The 16,155-nt window shown below is 44.9% G+C and overlaps 1 non-coding gene across 1 annotated transcript; it reads left to right on the forward strand.

The window, feature by feature from the left end:
• Positions 1-2,422: 2,422 nt before the first annotated feature.
• Positions 2,423-2,566, forward strand: LOC127204803 (small nucleolar RNA SNORA48). Its single transcript, XR_007832505.1, has one exon. It is a non-coding gene; the product is annotated as a small nucleolar RNA SNORA48 (small nucleolar RNA).
• The last annotated feature ends 13,589 nt before the right edge of the window (positions 2,567-16,155 follow it).

Below are 16,155 nucleotides of genomic sequence, written 5' to 3' on the forward strand. Positions count from 1 at the left end.
ACACCCTGTTCCTGCTTCTCTCATGGCCGGGTCCTGTCTGCTGTTCCTGCTTCTCTCATGGCCGGGTCCTGTCTGCTGTTCCTGCTTCTCTCATGGCCGGGGCCTGTCTGCTGTTCCTGCTTCTCTCATGGCCGGGGCCTGTCTGCTGTTCACAGTCAGCTTCCTGCTTTCTCCACTACCTGTAGCATGGCATTGATCTTCTCAAAGCAATCCTCTCTTTCTGTACAGCCAGCCATCTGTCCATCTGTTCTTACTTACCAGACTGCAGATATTCAGAAACTATTAATCTAAAAATCATTTCAACATTAGGCCCGATTATTTCTGCGTGGTATAGTTTAGGTGGTTTTAGCCTTTACATTTTTCTGATGTGCATATTCCTTCGTAGTAAGCATGTGTGATTTTTATGTAAACAACTGTATTTTTTTCCCTTAAAAAGCAAAGGTTCTGTAAGGTTGGGGGTAGGGCGGATATTGGTCAAAGCCTACAAACTTGCAGCTATTTGATGAATACATTCCGAAGACCTGTGTGCAACATGGCAACCATACAAATGGCATTGTGTTGTATTTTTGAGATTGACTAAATGGAGTGTTTAAGCATTTTCGTTAGGGGGGCGGAGAAAAGCTGGGCTGGAGAGATGGCTCAGTGGTTAAGAGCACTGTCTGCTCTTCCAAAGGTCCTGGGTTCAAGTCCCAGCAACCACATGGTGGCTCAGAACTGGCTGTAGTTCCAGTTACAGGGGTTTTGACACCTTTATACCAATGCACAAAGAATATAATTTAATAATTTTTTTTAAAGTTGACAATGTGAAGTGACAGATTAACATGACCATTTCATAATTTATACACATCCCAAACTATCAGAGAAGATCTGGAATATATATGTGTGTGTATGTGTGTGTGTATATATGTATGTATGTATATATGTATGTATATATATATGATTTTGCCAATTATACATGTGAATAAACAAGCAAATGAAAAGTAAAAAGATAAGAAAACACACTCCTAGCCAAAACAAAAACCAAAAAAAGAAAAAAAAACCAAAGCAATCAAACAAACAAACAAAAATGAAACAAAACAAAAACAGGGTGGGAGCTTGGCGACTAAAACTCCAACCAAGGACCATGCATTGGCTGGCCCTAGGCCGTCTACTCAGATGTAACTGATGGCAGCTCAGTCCTCATATGGGCCTGTTAGTGAGGGAAATGGGGGCTGACTCTGACATGGACTCTGTTGCCTGCTTTTTTGATCACTTTTCTCTGGCAGGCCTATCACCAGGCCACAGAGGAAGGGGTGAAGGGTCCCCCTTCTCTGAGGAGTAGGGAAGAAGGGGTAATGGAAACAAAGAGGGAAGGTGGGACCAGGAGGAAAGGAGGGAGGGAGCTATGACCAGGATGTAAAGTGAATAATTTTTTTATAGCAACTATTTTTAAAGTTGATAATACATAATACTGATGAAAGACAGCAAAATGGACAGGCAGTTTTAAATAATACACGGTAGGGAGGAGGGTGCTTTAAAACAATAAGTTGGCAAAACCTCTGCGGGAGATAAATTAACAATATGAATCAGAGGTCCTGGCCTGGTGGCACACACCTTTAATTCCAGCACTAGGGGAGGCAGAGGCAGGCAGATCCCTGTGGGTTCAAGGCCAGCCTGGTCTACAAAGCAAGTTCAGGACAGCAGAGACTACACAGAGAAATCCCATCTGGAAGGAAAAATAAAACAAACGAAAAACAATATAAATCAGAGGCCTTCAAAACCTTTGTGTTTGCTCTGTTTCTATGTATTTAGCCCGAGGCTTGTTTTCAAAAAAATCCCAGCCTAAGAACCACCTGGGCCATCCAAAAACACCTGAGTCAGTATCTTTGGGCCTAACAGCTGGGAATGGGACATGAACAAGTTCTCCTGATAAAGTCTTTCGTACACTCAAGTTTACACTCTATAGGCCCAGGGAAGTGACAGAGCCCTCATTAGTGCTACTTTCTTAGCAAGGATCAGGCTATACTGTCCAAATTGGGAACATCCATTAGTAGCACCAAAAATGGTCTCTGTGGTCATGAAGGGTTTTTATTATTATTATTTAATTCAGACATTTTATATAATCAAGCTTACTGACATGTGGTTTATGATAACATTAGGATATAATGGAAAGATTTGGCGATCTTTCGATGAACGACAAGGATGCTACTCACCTGTGCTGTCAGGTAAAAGCAGCTATGACCTATTAATACACATGTGTGCGTTGGTTAAAAGACTAAATGGAAAATAAGCATACACAAAAAATACTGACTTCCGTTCTCTCAGAAAACATGATTATAGATTATTTCTATTTTCTTTTGCATCCTTGTTTGTTTGTTTTAACAAGACCAAGCATGAACTACTGGCAAAACCAGAAGAAAATACAATGTTTAAGCTTGATCCAGTCCCCTGGCAATGGGCAAAGAGGCACCTTGGTGGTGGTGGTATTCTTAAATCAGTCAGGGGCAGAGCAGATGGCAGTCCTTTGTTCATCCTAGCTTGATGCCTGGCTTGGTGGCCAAAGCTGTTTTATGCCTAGGACACACACATACACACACACACACACACACACACACACACACACACACACACACAGTCAAGTCAAATCAAATCCAGACAGTACAGAGAGGGAGAAGGAAGACAGAGATCTGCGCTGTGCCATGCCATGCAGTGCAGGCTGGGAAAGGTGCCCACAGCCCTGTTCTTTCCCAAACGGCACAGACAGCCCAGAGCCCCACCTCACACGCCACACCACCATCACCACCACCACCACCACCACTCAACAGAGCCAGGGAAGAGGAAGACAGAGACCCATGGACCAGACCGCCATGCCACTCACAGACCTGCCCTCCCGTGCACGGCACAGGCAGGCCTTAGACACCCGTTTGCCGCCACACCACGCAGCACAGATAGAAAATGTCTTCCAAGGGCTCGCCAGCTCTGTGTCCAGCCTGCAGTAGGAGCCACCACCATGTGTCATGGTGGACAGATGGGACAGAAGTGGAGCAGCTTATGCTTTATGAAGAGAGATGGAGCTGGAGACTTGAGGGTGGAGAGGAGTAGCCTGTTGTGAGTGGCCAGTCCTGCCACCTGGGGCCGCCGCTGAGGGCCGTGTCTGGCGCCATGGCTATAGAGCTGCAGGGGTTGGTGTTGATGTCTGTGATTCAAATTACCACTAGAGAACGTGGACCATCCCTGTTTCAGGCGGCTGTGGGGAACACGTGGGTGTCCAGGGTCTGTGCAGAACTGGCCCTGCCCCTCAGGGGAGCTGGCCCCACCTCTCATCGGAGGCAGCACTCAGGAGAACAGACCCACGGTGCAGTGGTGCAGGGGTGTGCCTGAGCCGGACTGAGAGTGTGAGTGTGGGAGAGCTGACTATGGCAGTTGGGAAAGCTGCCCACAGGGTCGTAAGCGAGCCCCGCCCCTCACAGGCAGCTGTATTTGGGAGAGCAGGCTGTGCACCTCACCTGAGCATCACAGTAGAACTGGACCTGGGGGAGGGAGTGCCTGGTCCTGAGGGGGAGAGCATGGGAGAGCTGGCCCTGTCACTCGCCCGTCGATCATACTGCCACGTGAAGTATGATAAGGCCTGGATGCGGTGGTTTGCTAACCCGCATTTCCCCCTGACCTCCTGGGGTCGTCTGGAGAGGTGTCTGGGAGCAGGAGAGCTAGCCCTGCTCCTTCACTGGCTGTAGTACTCGAGAGCAGTCCCTGCACCTCACCGGACCAACACAGTGAGTGGAGCTGGCCAGATGGCAAAGGCATGGGTGGACCAGCCCTGAGGGTGTGAGAGCAGAAGAGTCGTCCCCTCCCCTCACAGGCTGCAGCACTTGGGAAAGTGGGCCCTGAACCTTGACTGGGCAGCACAGTAGAGTTGGATCTGGAGGCTTGAGTGCAAGTGAGCCTGCCTGAGCAATGCTGGAGTGTTGGAGAGCTCTCCGTGGTGGTGCGGTTGCAGGAGAGGTAGGCGGCTGACCAGCTCGGCTACCACTCCAGGCTCTGAGTTGGCCTACTTCAAAAGCTATATCATCTGCAAACAGTTGGGACTCTTGAAAGGGCCAGGCCTACTGGTCCAAAGCTACAGGATTTCCATGACACAGGGCAACAACCGGATAACTGGGAGGAGTCCTGGTGAGGAGCCAATATTGATGGTGTTATCTCAGAAGCCAAAAATCTGGATCCAGACCAATGACTCATTGCAATGTACATTTTCAAGTGAAGATGTGTGGACAGAGGGGTATAGTGTGTGTGTGTGTGTGTGTGTGTGTGTGTGTGTGTGTGTGTGTGTGTGTGTGTTTACTTGGGGGGAGAATTGCAAGGGTAGAGAGAGGATATGACGGGACGGCGAGATGAGTGGGACTGAGATGCAGGATGTGAAACTCACAAAGAATCAATCAAAAGTTAAAATAAAAAAGATTGACCCAAGTACCAAGGGAAATGGGAAATTGCCTTCAATGTTATGTCCACCTTTTAATTAGCACTTTGATTTAGCAGAATTAGCAAATGGCTACATTTATCCCTGTCTAAACCTGAGGACTTTCTACTTCATTTTTGTAACTATTTTTAATTTCAGACTAAAGGAAGTAAGCTTTCAAATTTTTATGAGGTCAAGATGACTCAACATATTTTAGCTCTAAGATTTTTTTATCAGATGTTCCTATACTTTTCATGAGCTTAGAACACAAAACATAATTGTCATATGAAATATTAGAGAACTATAGAAATTTGAAATAGCCATAATTCTAGCTTTTCCATCACACACAGAGAAACATATGTATCATTTTGTTCATTTTAACACTTTCTACACTGCTTTGCACCTTGCTATCTCTTTCTTGCCAACTATCTTAGACAGCCTTCCGTGTCCTCTCATGCAGAGCAATGATCTTGCAGATAACTGCATATTACATGCATGGAAATTACTTTGTTAAGTTAAAAAAAACAAGCCTTCCTCTGATTTACTCAAGGCTGTCGTTGCTGTGTGGGAACCTATGGCTCAGCTATGTCTATAACCCGCTCCGACTTCCTTCCTGACAGTTCCCGTCTGTCCTTTCCGTGTCTTAAATCTTCTAGGATTCTTTTTTTTTTTTTTTCTTTTTTTTCTTTTTTAACATTTATTTATTTTTATTTTATGTCCTTTGTGGTTTGCTTGCATGTATGTCTGTGTGAGGATGTCAAATCATGGAGTTACAGACAGGTATGAGCTATCGTGTGGGTGCCAGGATTTGAACCCAGGTCCTCTGGAAAAGCAGTAAATGCTCTTAACCACTGAGTCATTTCTCCAGCCCCCGGATTCCCTTTTACTTGCCAAGAGATCATTTAATTATTTATTTATTTTTATTTTATGCGCCTGAGTGTTTTGCCTGCATGTATGTCCATGTAACATAGGCATACCTGGTGCCAAAAAGGTCAGAAGACGGCATCGGCTCCCCAGGATTCACAGACAGTTACCTGTGTGGGAGCTGGGAACTGAACTCTGATTCTGTGCAATCGCAGCAAGTGATTTTAGTCTCATCATAACATTTTGTATTCTTTCTTCTCAGTATTTCCTGTCCTGTTTCTTATGCTCGTTAAGCCTTGCATAAGACCCACAGGATAGTTTCCAACCGCTCTGAGAATGGTCATTTGTGAGGATTTAAATCTAGAAATGTGCCCTGAACATTTGTGTGCTAATGGACTGATCAACAGTTGATGGGCTTTTGAGAGCTAACTGGGTCATAAAGGAGCTCATATCATCGATAGATTTATCCATTAGTGAGTTCAGAGATGGCTGGAACGGTAGGAGAGGGGGCCTCACAGTGGAGCTATGCCTTTTGGGAGTGCGGATCTTACCCCTATACCCTTCCTCTGGCCCACACCCCTTGCTGTCTGTCTTCCATAAGGTAAGTGTCTTTGCTCTGCCACAGCACGGCCCAGGAATGATGCAGCCAGCCAGACACAGACTGAAAATCTGAAGCTGTGAGCCACAATAAATGTTTTCTCTGCTCAAATGGTTTCCTTTGGATATTTTGTCCAGAAATGAAAATGATTAGCAAACCAAGTTATCTACTTAGTTTGGCCCAGTATAGAACCACTACTTGTTCTAAAATCCTTTCTTGCCTTAACCTTACATCACAGCAATGGTGCCTCCAGGGAGCACTTTTTGTTTGTTTGTGTGTTTTATTGGGGTTTTTGCTGCTTAAAATTTTTATTTATTTATTTATTATTTATACTGTGTCTGGTCGCACGTGTGCCTGCACAGCAAAAGAAGGCACCAGATCTAATTATAGATGGTTGTGAGCCAACATGTGGTTGCTGGAAATTAAATTCAGGACCTGTGGAAGAACAGACAGTGCTCTTAACCTCTGAGCCATCTCTCCAGCCCTTTGCTATTTATTCTTGAGATTATAATTTATTTGTTTTTTAAACTAATTTATTTATTTTTACATTCCAACCACAGCTTCCCCTCCCTTCTCTCCTCTCAGTCCCCCCCCCCCCACTTACCCACCCCCCCCCACACACACCACTATTTCTCTTCAGAAAAGGCAGGGCTCTCGTGGATATCAGCCATGCCTGGCATATTAAGTTACAACAACCCAGTAGGAAGTAAGGGTCCCAAAGGCAGGCAACGAAGTCAGAGAAGGCCCCTGATCCCACTGTTAGGAGTCCCACGTGATGATCAAGCTACACAATTGTAACGTATATACAGAGGGCCTCAGTCAGACCTATGCAGGCTCCCTGGCTGTTGCTTCAGCTGCTGGGAATCCCTATGGACCCAGGTTAGGTGAATCAGTGAGTTTTCTTATGGTGTCCTTGACCCCTCTGGTTCCTACAATCCTTCCTCCCCTTCTTCCACGGGGTTCACTGAGTTCTGCCTAATGTTTGACAGTGGGTCTCTGCATCTGTGACCATCAGTTGTGTGTGGAGCCTCGCAGATGACAGTTATGCTGGTGTCCTGCCTGCAAGTATAGCAGAATTTTATTAGCAGTGTCAGGGGTGGGCTCCCTCTCATGGTATGGGTCTCAAGATGGACCAGTCATTGGTTGGCCATTCCCTCAATTTCTGCACCATCTGTACCCCAGCACACCTTGTAGGCAGGACAAAATGTAGAGCAAAGGGTTTCTGACTGAGTTGGTGTCCCAGTCCCTCCACTGGAAGTCTTTTCCGGTGACGGGAGATGGCCAGTTCAGGCTCCATACCCCGATCGCTGGGAGTCTTGGCTAGGCTCACCCTCAGAGATTCATGAAAGTTTCCATTGCACTAGATTTCTAGCTCATCTCAGAGATGTCTTGCCCCCAATCCAGTTGTTTCTCCCAGTACTCTCTCCCTCCATTTTCCCCCTATCTACTCCCTCCTGATCCCAAATCTACAACCTACCCCAGCCTCACAATGTCTGTTCTATTTCCTATTCCCAGCGAGATCCATGCATCTGCCCCCACCCCCAGCCCTCCCGGTTACTTAGTTTCTTTGGGTCTGCAGATTGCAGCACCGTTATCCTGTACAGCTAAGATCCACTTATGAGTGAATATATACCATGTTTGTTTTCCTGGGTCTGGGTTACCTCACTCAGGATGATTTTTTTTTCTCCTAGTTCCATCCATTTGCCAGCAAATTTCACGATGTCATTGTTTGTAATAGCCGAGTAGTATTTCATTGTGTAAATGTACCACAGTTTATCCATTCTTCAGCTGAGGGACATCTAGGTTGTTTCCAGGCTCTGGCTATTATGAATAAGGCCGCTAAGGACATAGTTGAGCAAATCTCCTTGTTGTGTGGTGGAGCATCTTTCGGGTATATGCCCCAGAGTGGAATAGCTGGGTCTTGAGGCAGATCTATTCCCAATTTTCTCAGAAACCACCAGATTGATTTCCAAAGTGATTGTACAAGTTTGCACTCCCATCAGCAATGGAGGAGTGGTCCCCTTGCTCCACATCCTTACCAGCATGTGCTGTCACTTCATTTTTTACCTTAGCCATTCTGAGAGCTATAAGATGGAATCTCAGAGACATCTTGATTTGCATTCCCCTGATGAATAGGGATGTTGAACATTTCTTTAAGTGCTTCTCGGTCATTAGAGATTCCTGTTGAGGATTCTGTTTAGAGCCGTACCCCATTTTTAAAATTGGATTATTTGGTTTGTTGATGTCTAATTTCTTGAGCTCTTGATATATTTTGGATATCAGCCCTCTGTCAGACGTGGGGTTGATGAAGATCTTTTCCCATTCTGTGGGCTGCCATTTTGTCCTTTTGACAGTGTCCTTTGCCTAACAGAAGCCTTTTAGTTTCATGAGGTCCCATTTATTAATTGTTGATCTTAGTGCCTGTGTGATTGGTATTCTGTTCAGGAAGTTGCCTCCTGCAGAGTGCACAGTTTTAATTTCAGGCAGCAAAGTCAGGATGAGGAGGTGGTGGGCTGCCGTAGGCGGTTCTAATTTGCAGTTTCTCATATCAGGCATCATCCTGTCTCTAGTTTCCCGATGATTCTGCCACTTTCCGCCAGAGCTGGGAATCCTTGGGTTCTGCTGTTTTCACACCTGCTCTCTCCTTGCAGAGCCCTAATCCCAGCTGCATAGTGGCAAACTAAGCAGGCAGAGCTGACAGTTAGCCTGGTGTGCATGATACCCTTGGTTCCATCTTGAGCAGTATACATTTTTTTTTTTTACTTCACATACTCCCCTAAAATATTTCTAAATTAAGTTTTAAAAAGAAGATAGTGCCAATTCACTAAGTACTGAGAACTTTCTTGGCTAGTTATTTCTTGTTCAAGTCTTGGTGGCAGGCAGAACTATACACACAAAACTAATGATACTGTACGTCACTCAAGGGAGTTGAGTAGGGAAGAGGAGGAGGTGTGTATGTGTGTGTGTGTGTGTGTGTGTGTGTGTGTGTGTGTGTGTGTCCTTGGGTATCATTTCCTTTGACACCATCCACCGCAGTTTTTGAGACAGGGTCTCTTGTTGGGACCTGGGACCGTGTTAGCTGGTCAGAAAGTCCCAGAATCAACTGGCCTGTCTCTGCCTTCACAGCACTGAAATTCCAAGAACATAACCAGCACACAGGTGGTGGGGATCAAAGGCAGGTGTTTATACTTATTTTTATTTAGTCATTTATTTATTTTTGGGTTTTTGAGACAGGGTTTCTCTGTGTAGCTCTGGCTGTCTTGGAACTCGCTGTGTAGACCAGGTTGGCCTCAAACTCAGAGATCTGCCTGCCTCTGCTTCCCGAGTGCTGGGGTTAAAGGGGTGTGCAGGTCCCCATGCTTCCATGGCAGGCACTTACGAGCTGAGCTATCTTTGCAGCTGTCCTGGGAGGAGTTAATTTTTTAAAATTATTTCCAGTCAATCTGGAAGAGAGAAAACGGAAGTTATTATTGCTTTGGGGTGGGGGACAGACTCTCTGTCAATACTAAGTTAGGAAAGTTGGAAAGTCATGCTGTTTTTACTTAGCCTCATCTTGTCCTCAGCAATTGCTTCTTTTCAACCATAAAGTTGTTTAGTGTGGGAGAGATCTTGCAAGGCTTCTCTTTATACTCACTGCGGCAAGATCCCATTTTAGCATAATTACAGTCTTGGGGCGGAAGAGACAAGCGCACTCTATCTAGCGCTGCAGCTGGCTCTCTCAAATGACAATGGGATGTTCACCAGCTTAGCGACGTCCCAGGCTGTCAGCTGGGGAGAGGCCCTCAGGCTGAAATTGTCTTTGCTTTGTCTGTGTTTCCTCCCTCAAAAGGGGGGAGATGGCTTAAAGCTTAGGAGGAAGGGAGCCTCTTATTGTCTTGGAGCTTTTTAGGGGGACCCACTGAATTTAAGAATCGCGGGAGGGGAGTAGGGGGAAAGTGGGAGGGAGGGAGGAATGGGAGGGTACAAGGGATGGGCTAACAATTGAGATGTAATATGAATAAATTAATAAAATATATTTTTTTAAAAATAAAATAAAATAAATAAAAAGGAAAAAAAAAGAATCTCAAATCAGAGATTATCCCCCTACACCCCCTCAAAGAGACGTCGCCGAGGAAAAGCAAACGGAAGCCTGGGAAGCCAAGTGGAGCACCGCTTTCCCCCTTGCTATGTTTTCTCTCTCGGGAGGAGATTAATGAAATGTCTACATGTTCTCGTCTTCATTACCTGCAAGTGACTCCATGCTCAGCGTGGTTACTCACAACACACATCGTCCCTGTGATCTGAAATAACCAGCTGCTCAGAAACACCGTCTTCCTGGGCGGCTGGTCCAGATGTGCTGTCTGTGCCTCCGAGCCCTCATCCTACACCATTCCCTCACCTACTTCTTTCCGTCGTCCACTGTGTTATACCCTCGCTTGGAGTCTTTCCACATGGCTCTTCCGAATCACTGGGAAAGCGCACGTGCAGGGCCTCCCTAGCACACTATTCCTTTAAATTAAACAATACTTCCCTGGTCACACCCGCCAAGACTGCTACTTCCAAGTTCAACTGTTTGTGTGTGCATCTCTGCTCAGTTCAGTGTCATGACCATGTTAGAGCGTTGCTTGTTTGAGTCACTGGGTAGTGTCACACTCTTAAAGACTTCAGATCAACTTTCTCATTAAAAACAAAATGAACGAAAGATTTTTTTAAAAATCCATATGTGACAGAGGCCAAAATCATGAGAGGACTTTTTTGCCCTGGACCAACTTAAACCTTCCACGTCCCAGAGATGGGCTCCCTAGATCTGTTGTTATTGAAGAGAGTAGAGGTGCTATGTTGCCTGTGAGGTGGCATTTGAAATGTGTGGCGATCTGATTGTCATGGCTGGCGTGGAATTAACTGGCATCAAGTCCCTGACAACAAATAGTAAAAGCTAAGGTTGGTTAGCTAACTCTACAGGCAACGAATTGCCTCTGGAGTTCAGTACTACCCATTTCCCTGTTATCAACTCCTACACAATAGTTAAAGCTTGCTCCAACCCATCGCTCCCAAGGCTGTTTTTGCTCTCCAATTCTCAGTGAATATACCAACGACCATTCTGTCTAGAAGTCATGTCCTGCCCTCCCTGTGCCCTAGGACCTGTGACCCCATCTTTTCAGTGCCACTGGGCCCATACTATGCTAGTATGTCCATGGCACTGAACACAGGGCTCTGCACACACTACACAATTAGTAAATGTTTCAAAATTCAGATGACAAATCCATCAGCATAGACACTCAAAATTGATGCGGTAGAGGGAAAAAAAAAGATGCAGATTGAGGCTTCAGTGACTGATCTCATTCAATGCAGATCTAAAGGAAATGTGAAGGGGGCGGGGCAGCCATCCAGCTATAGTCTTTATGATGAGAAAGAACGAGTCTTCATTAGATTCCTCTTTTGTCTTTTGTTTTGTTTTGTTTTGTTTTGTTTTTTTGGTGCAGCCCTGGCTGTCTTGGAGCTTACTCTGTAGACCAGGCTGGCCTCAAATTAAAGAGCTCCACCTGCCTCTGCCTCCCAAGTGCTGGGGTTTTGTTTGTTTGTTTTGTTTTTTTGTTTGTTTTTTCCTTTGGTTTTTCTTTTTTTTTTTCTTCAAGATTTATTTATTATTTATACAGTATTTTACCTGTATTCTACCTGCATGTGCCTACACACCAGAAGAGAGCACTAGATCTCATTACAGATGGTTGTGAGCCACCATGTGCTTGCTGGGAATTGAACTCAGGACCTTTTTTGGAAGAACAGTCAGTGCTCTTAACCTCTGAGCCATCTCTCCAGGACCCCACCCCCACCCCCCCAGCCCCAAGTGCTGGGTTTAAAGGTGTGCACCACCACTACCTGGCTAGATTCCATTTTACTTATTTACAAAACATGGAAGGTATCATCTTAACTGCTTTTAGCACACTGTTCTATGGCATTGAGGATACACACACCACCGTGTAATCATCACTACCATCTCTCCCCAGATCATCTCCCGCAACCAAAAGTCTACATGGTAAAGACAGGGCAACACTTCTAGGATGACCCTAGATGTTGTAGGTCATTTCCTCATCTCTGTGTGTTGTCATCAGTCTGTAGTCTGGCCCAAGTTACTCCATATTGTATACGGGAGTGGCTGGGCCTCAACCTAGGTGCCTCCATTTTTATTTGTTTTGGTTTTTGCAGACAGGGATTCTCCATCCTCGGCCTGAACTCACTTTGTAGACCAGGCTGGCCTCGAACTCACAGCTATCCGCCTGCCTCTGCCTCTCTAAGTGCTGGGATTAAAGGTGTGTGCCACCACGCCCAGCTCTGGTGCCTCCATTTTACAAGCAGCATGTGGTCCTACTATGGGTACACGTGTAGAAAGAGGACGAGACCTTGTTGTGCACATAGATGCCATGTCTTACACACACCCATCCATGGGTACAGACTGGTAAACGAGAAGGAAACGGAACTACCCTATAAACTTATTGAACGTGATTGGGACCACATAAGTACACTGGTGTACCAAAACCATATGAGAAAAACCAGGCCCGAGAACTTACAAACTTCACCAGACTGAAAAAGAGTGCCTACCTGTGCCGGGGCCTACAGTAACCGGCATCCTAACCCTCATATTTTGACAATCTGAGCACTCATGTGCAAGTCAAGAGAACAAACAACAGTCAGAACTCCCAAATGTCCCAGGGGCTTCAGCTCAGCTCGATTGTTGACATGGACTATTAACAATTGCCACCTGTTGGTCACACACCTGTAATCCCACCACTTGGGGAGGCAGAGACAACGCAGATCGCAGATCGCTGTGAGTTTGAGCCCAGCTTGGTCTACAAATCGAATCGAGGACAGCCACTACTACACAGAGAAATCCTGTCTCAAAAACCCAACAAAACAAAACAAAACCAATTGCTATCTGTTCATCCATCTGGGCCTGCTCATGTGCCTCTCTCTGGTCCCCATGGTCTGGCAGTTTACCTCCACGATCCTGGGCCTCACCTCTGCTGCTTAACTTGGCATCTCAGTAGCTCTTTCATAAGCCATCTGACCCCCACACTGACTTTTTTTATATCCATACCTGCTCTCCTCTCTGTCTTCCGTAAACTTCTTTAACCTTTTTATAGCCATTTAGTAAAAATATATCATACACACAACAGAGAAGTACATAATTACTGTGTGGTACTTGATGTGTAATCTAAGAGTTAATATTAATAATTAAGGTGGGATGAGCCTACGTTTGCCAATGCCCATATACCAAGAGAAATAGCAAACTACAGATGAAGCTAACAAAGCTGTGGGTGTATTGTTATTCAGTAAATCCTGACACTGTGGAAGGACAAACAGTTTCTCTGTGTTTCTGGTCTCCAGCAATTACAACACTATAGCACAACACTCCACAAAGGTAATTTAGGAAAGAGGGGGGGCTACTTTTGCTCACTATTTGAGGAGCTAAGGCCCATCGTAGAAAGAGTGGCATAAGGCAGCTGGTCACGTGGCTTCCTCGGTTAGGAAGCAGAGGTGAGCTCTGCTGCTCACTACAGTTCTCATTTCCCCCTTTCTAGTAAGTCAAAGGTCCAGGCGCATGGAACTTGCCATGCACGTTCAGGGTGGCTACCTCTTCCTTAGTTTAGATTTCTGTAGAAACACTCCCAGACACTCCCAGGAATGTGTCTTTTCGGTGATTCTAAATGCATTCCAATTGACAATGAAGATGAACCTTTGTACTTGCTAGCTCCACTGTGAGTGGCACAGAAGAAACACCCAGGAACTTAGAAGGAGGCCCCACCTCTTACTCCTCCCCCACACCTATAGCAACCATTAACCTACTGCATTCCTATGAACCTGAACCTGGTTATTCCAGAAAACCCGTATGTGAGGAATCATTAGACCAGGCTGGCCTCGAACCCACAGTCTCCTGACTGTTGGAGGTTAAAGTCTTATGCCACCACAACCTAGCAGGAAGGAATCTTAGGTAGCACAGGCTGAATTCACACTCATAACCAAGTATGGCCTTGAACTCCTGAATTACTCTATAGTAATTTGTCGTAATGTATTTAAATTGCTTATTTATTATTATCATTATTACTAGTGTCTATGGGTGTGAAGCCCACTGCATGCATGTATAGGTCAGAGGGAGGACAATTTTGGTATGTCACTTGTCACCTTCCTTGGCTCAAACTCAGGTTGCTAAGCTTGCATGTCCCTTTACCCACTGAGCAGCCACCTCATTAGCCCAGTAATTCTATTGCTAATGTTTTGAAGAGTCTCTGTATTACTTTCCATAGCATCTGCAATGCCCATAGCTTCTAATTTCTCCATACCATCACTAACACTTGTTATTTTTCTGGAGAGTGTTTTATAGAGTAATAGCCACCTTAATTTGTACAATGTAATATTCATTGTGGAGTTGATTGGCATTTCCCTATTGATTAATAATATTAATTTTTTTTGCATTGTTTGCTGGCCACTTGTATATCTTATTTGGAAAATATCTATTCAGATTTCTCTTTGTTTTCCTAAGTGTGCATATGCATGTGTGCATCAGTGAGTGCACATGCATGTGTGTGCATGTTTGTGTATGTGATGCTACACACATGTGTGGGTGTATGTCAAGACCAGAAGACAATCTTAAGCGTTTTTCTTTTTTTTCAGGCACCACCCATCTTTTTTTTCCCTTTGAGTCAAATTCTCTTACTAGCCTAAAAGTTGTCAAGCAGCCTAGGCTGGCTGCCCAGTGAGCTTGTCTCAACTCTCAGAGTATAAGAGTACGCCCTCACATCAGTTTTTCCTTTGCTTAATTTTTCACCATTTGGGTTTTGAATTCCTTACAAGTTGTAGACAACAATTCCTTATTTGTTAGAAGATTTTCAGACACCCCCGCCCCCCCGGTCTATGAGTTGTCTATTTGCTTGTTGATAATGCCATTTAGTGCACAAAATTTTGAAGTTTTGGTAAACCCAACTTATGTATAATATATTATATTTTTTTCTATTGACCTATCATTACTGAAGAATCATGGCACTCATAAAAAACGGCCATGTGGGATGGCTCAGTTGGCAAAGTTCTTGCCTTGCAAGCATGAAGACCTGAGTTCAATGCCCAGAACCCACATGGAAAAGGCAGGTGTGGTGGTACATTCTGTAATCTCGCGGCTGGGGCGGGGGTAGACGCAGAAGGATCCCTGGGCTCACTGGTCAGCCTAGCCTAATTGATTATCCCCAGAGCAGAGAGAGACCCTGCTTTAAAGAAACAAAGTGAACAGCTCCTGAGGAGCAACAACTGAATTTGACCTTTGACTTCCACACATATGTCCACATATGTGTGTGTACAAACACTCACCCAAGGAACAAAACAAAAACAAAGACAAAGAAAGAAAGAAAGAAATGTGGAGATTGCTCTAAAGAGTTTGCTTCAGTGCTCATATAAAAATGGTTAAAGCTTGAAAACAAGAACGACGAATTAATGGTTCTTACTCCAAAATACAGCATAAAAGTTTTGGAATCTGTCTTAAAAGGTAAGCGTCCCATAGCATCAATAACATGTATTTGTGGCACTTCTCATGACCAGTGACTCATTTTTTTTCTGCCCATTCTGTAATGCAGTTACCCCAAGACTTCAATGGCTGTTCTGAAATTCTACAGAGTTTGATCAAATGCAGATAGAATTTTATATAAAGAATCACTTTAGCAATACTTAATTTTGTCCTCTTTCTCAGAATAGAAAGTCAAGTTGATGGTTTTAGAGGCTGAACTGAGATGTATGAATCGGTAGAGACTGGTATGGGGCATCGCCATGCCAAGGCTTATAATCAAAACAGGGAGTGTGCCCCTCTGCCAAAGAGGTCGGCCTCCTAGAATTCGCTCTCCTCCAGCGGGTAAAAGGAGCCTGTATAGACTTGACTCCACCAAGGAAAACCTCAGCTTTCTTCCTATGATCTGTGCTGCTTTTCATATGAAATTAAAAACTTGTGAAATGTAAGCACCGGCCGGTCTTAGATTTGTTCTTTCTTTCTCTAGCCCCTCCCTGCTCTTTCCTTAAATTGGAGACCATATTTTTCTGGTCAGAAATGTATCATCATCACCATCATTAACGTGTACGGGTATTTTGCCTGCATATATGTCTGTGTATAAAGTGTGTGTGGTACCTCAGGAGGTCAGAAGTGGGTGTCAGGTTCCCTGGGACTGGAGTTACAGACAGTTGTGAGCCACCAAGTGGGTGCTGGGAATGGACCCTGGGAGTCTGGAAGAACAGCTGAGCCATCTCTCCC

This window comes from Acomys russatus, chromosome 20 (assembly GCF_903995435.1).
Source record: "Acomys russatus chromosome 20, mAcoRus1.1, whole genome shotgun sequence".
NCBI lineage: Eukaryota > Metazoa > Chordata > Mammalia > Rodentia > Muridae > Acomys > Acomys russatus.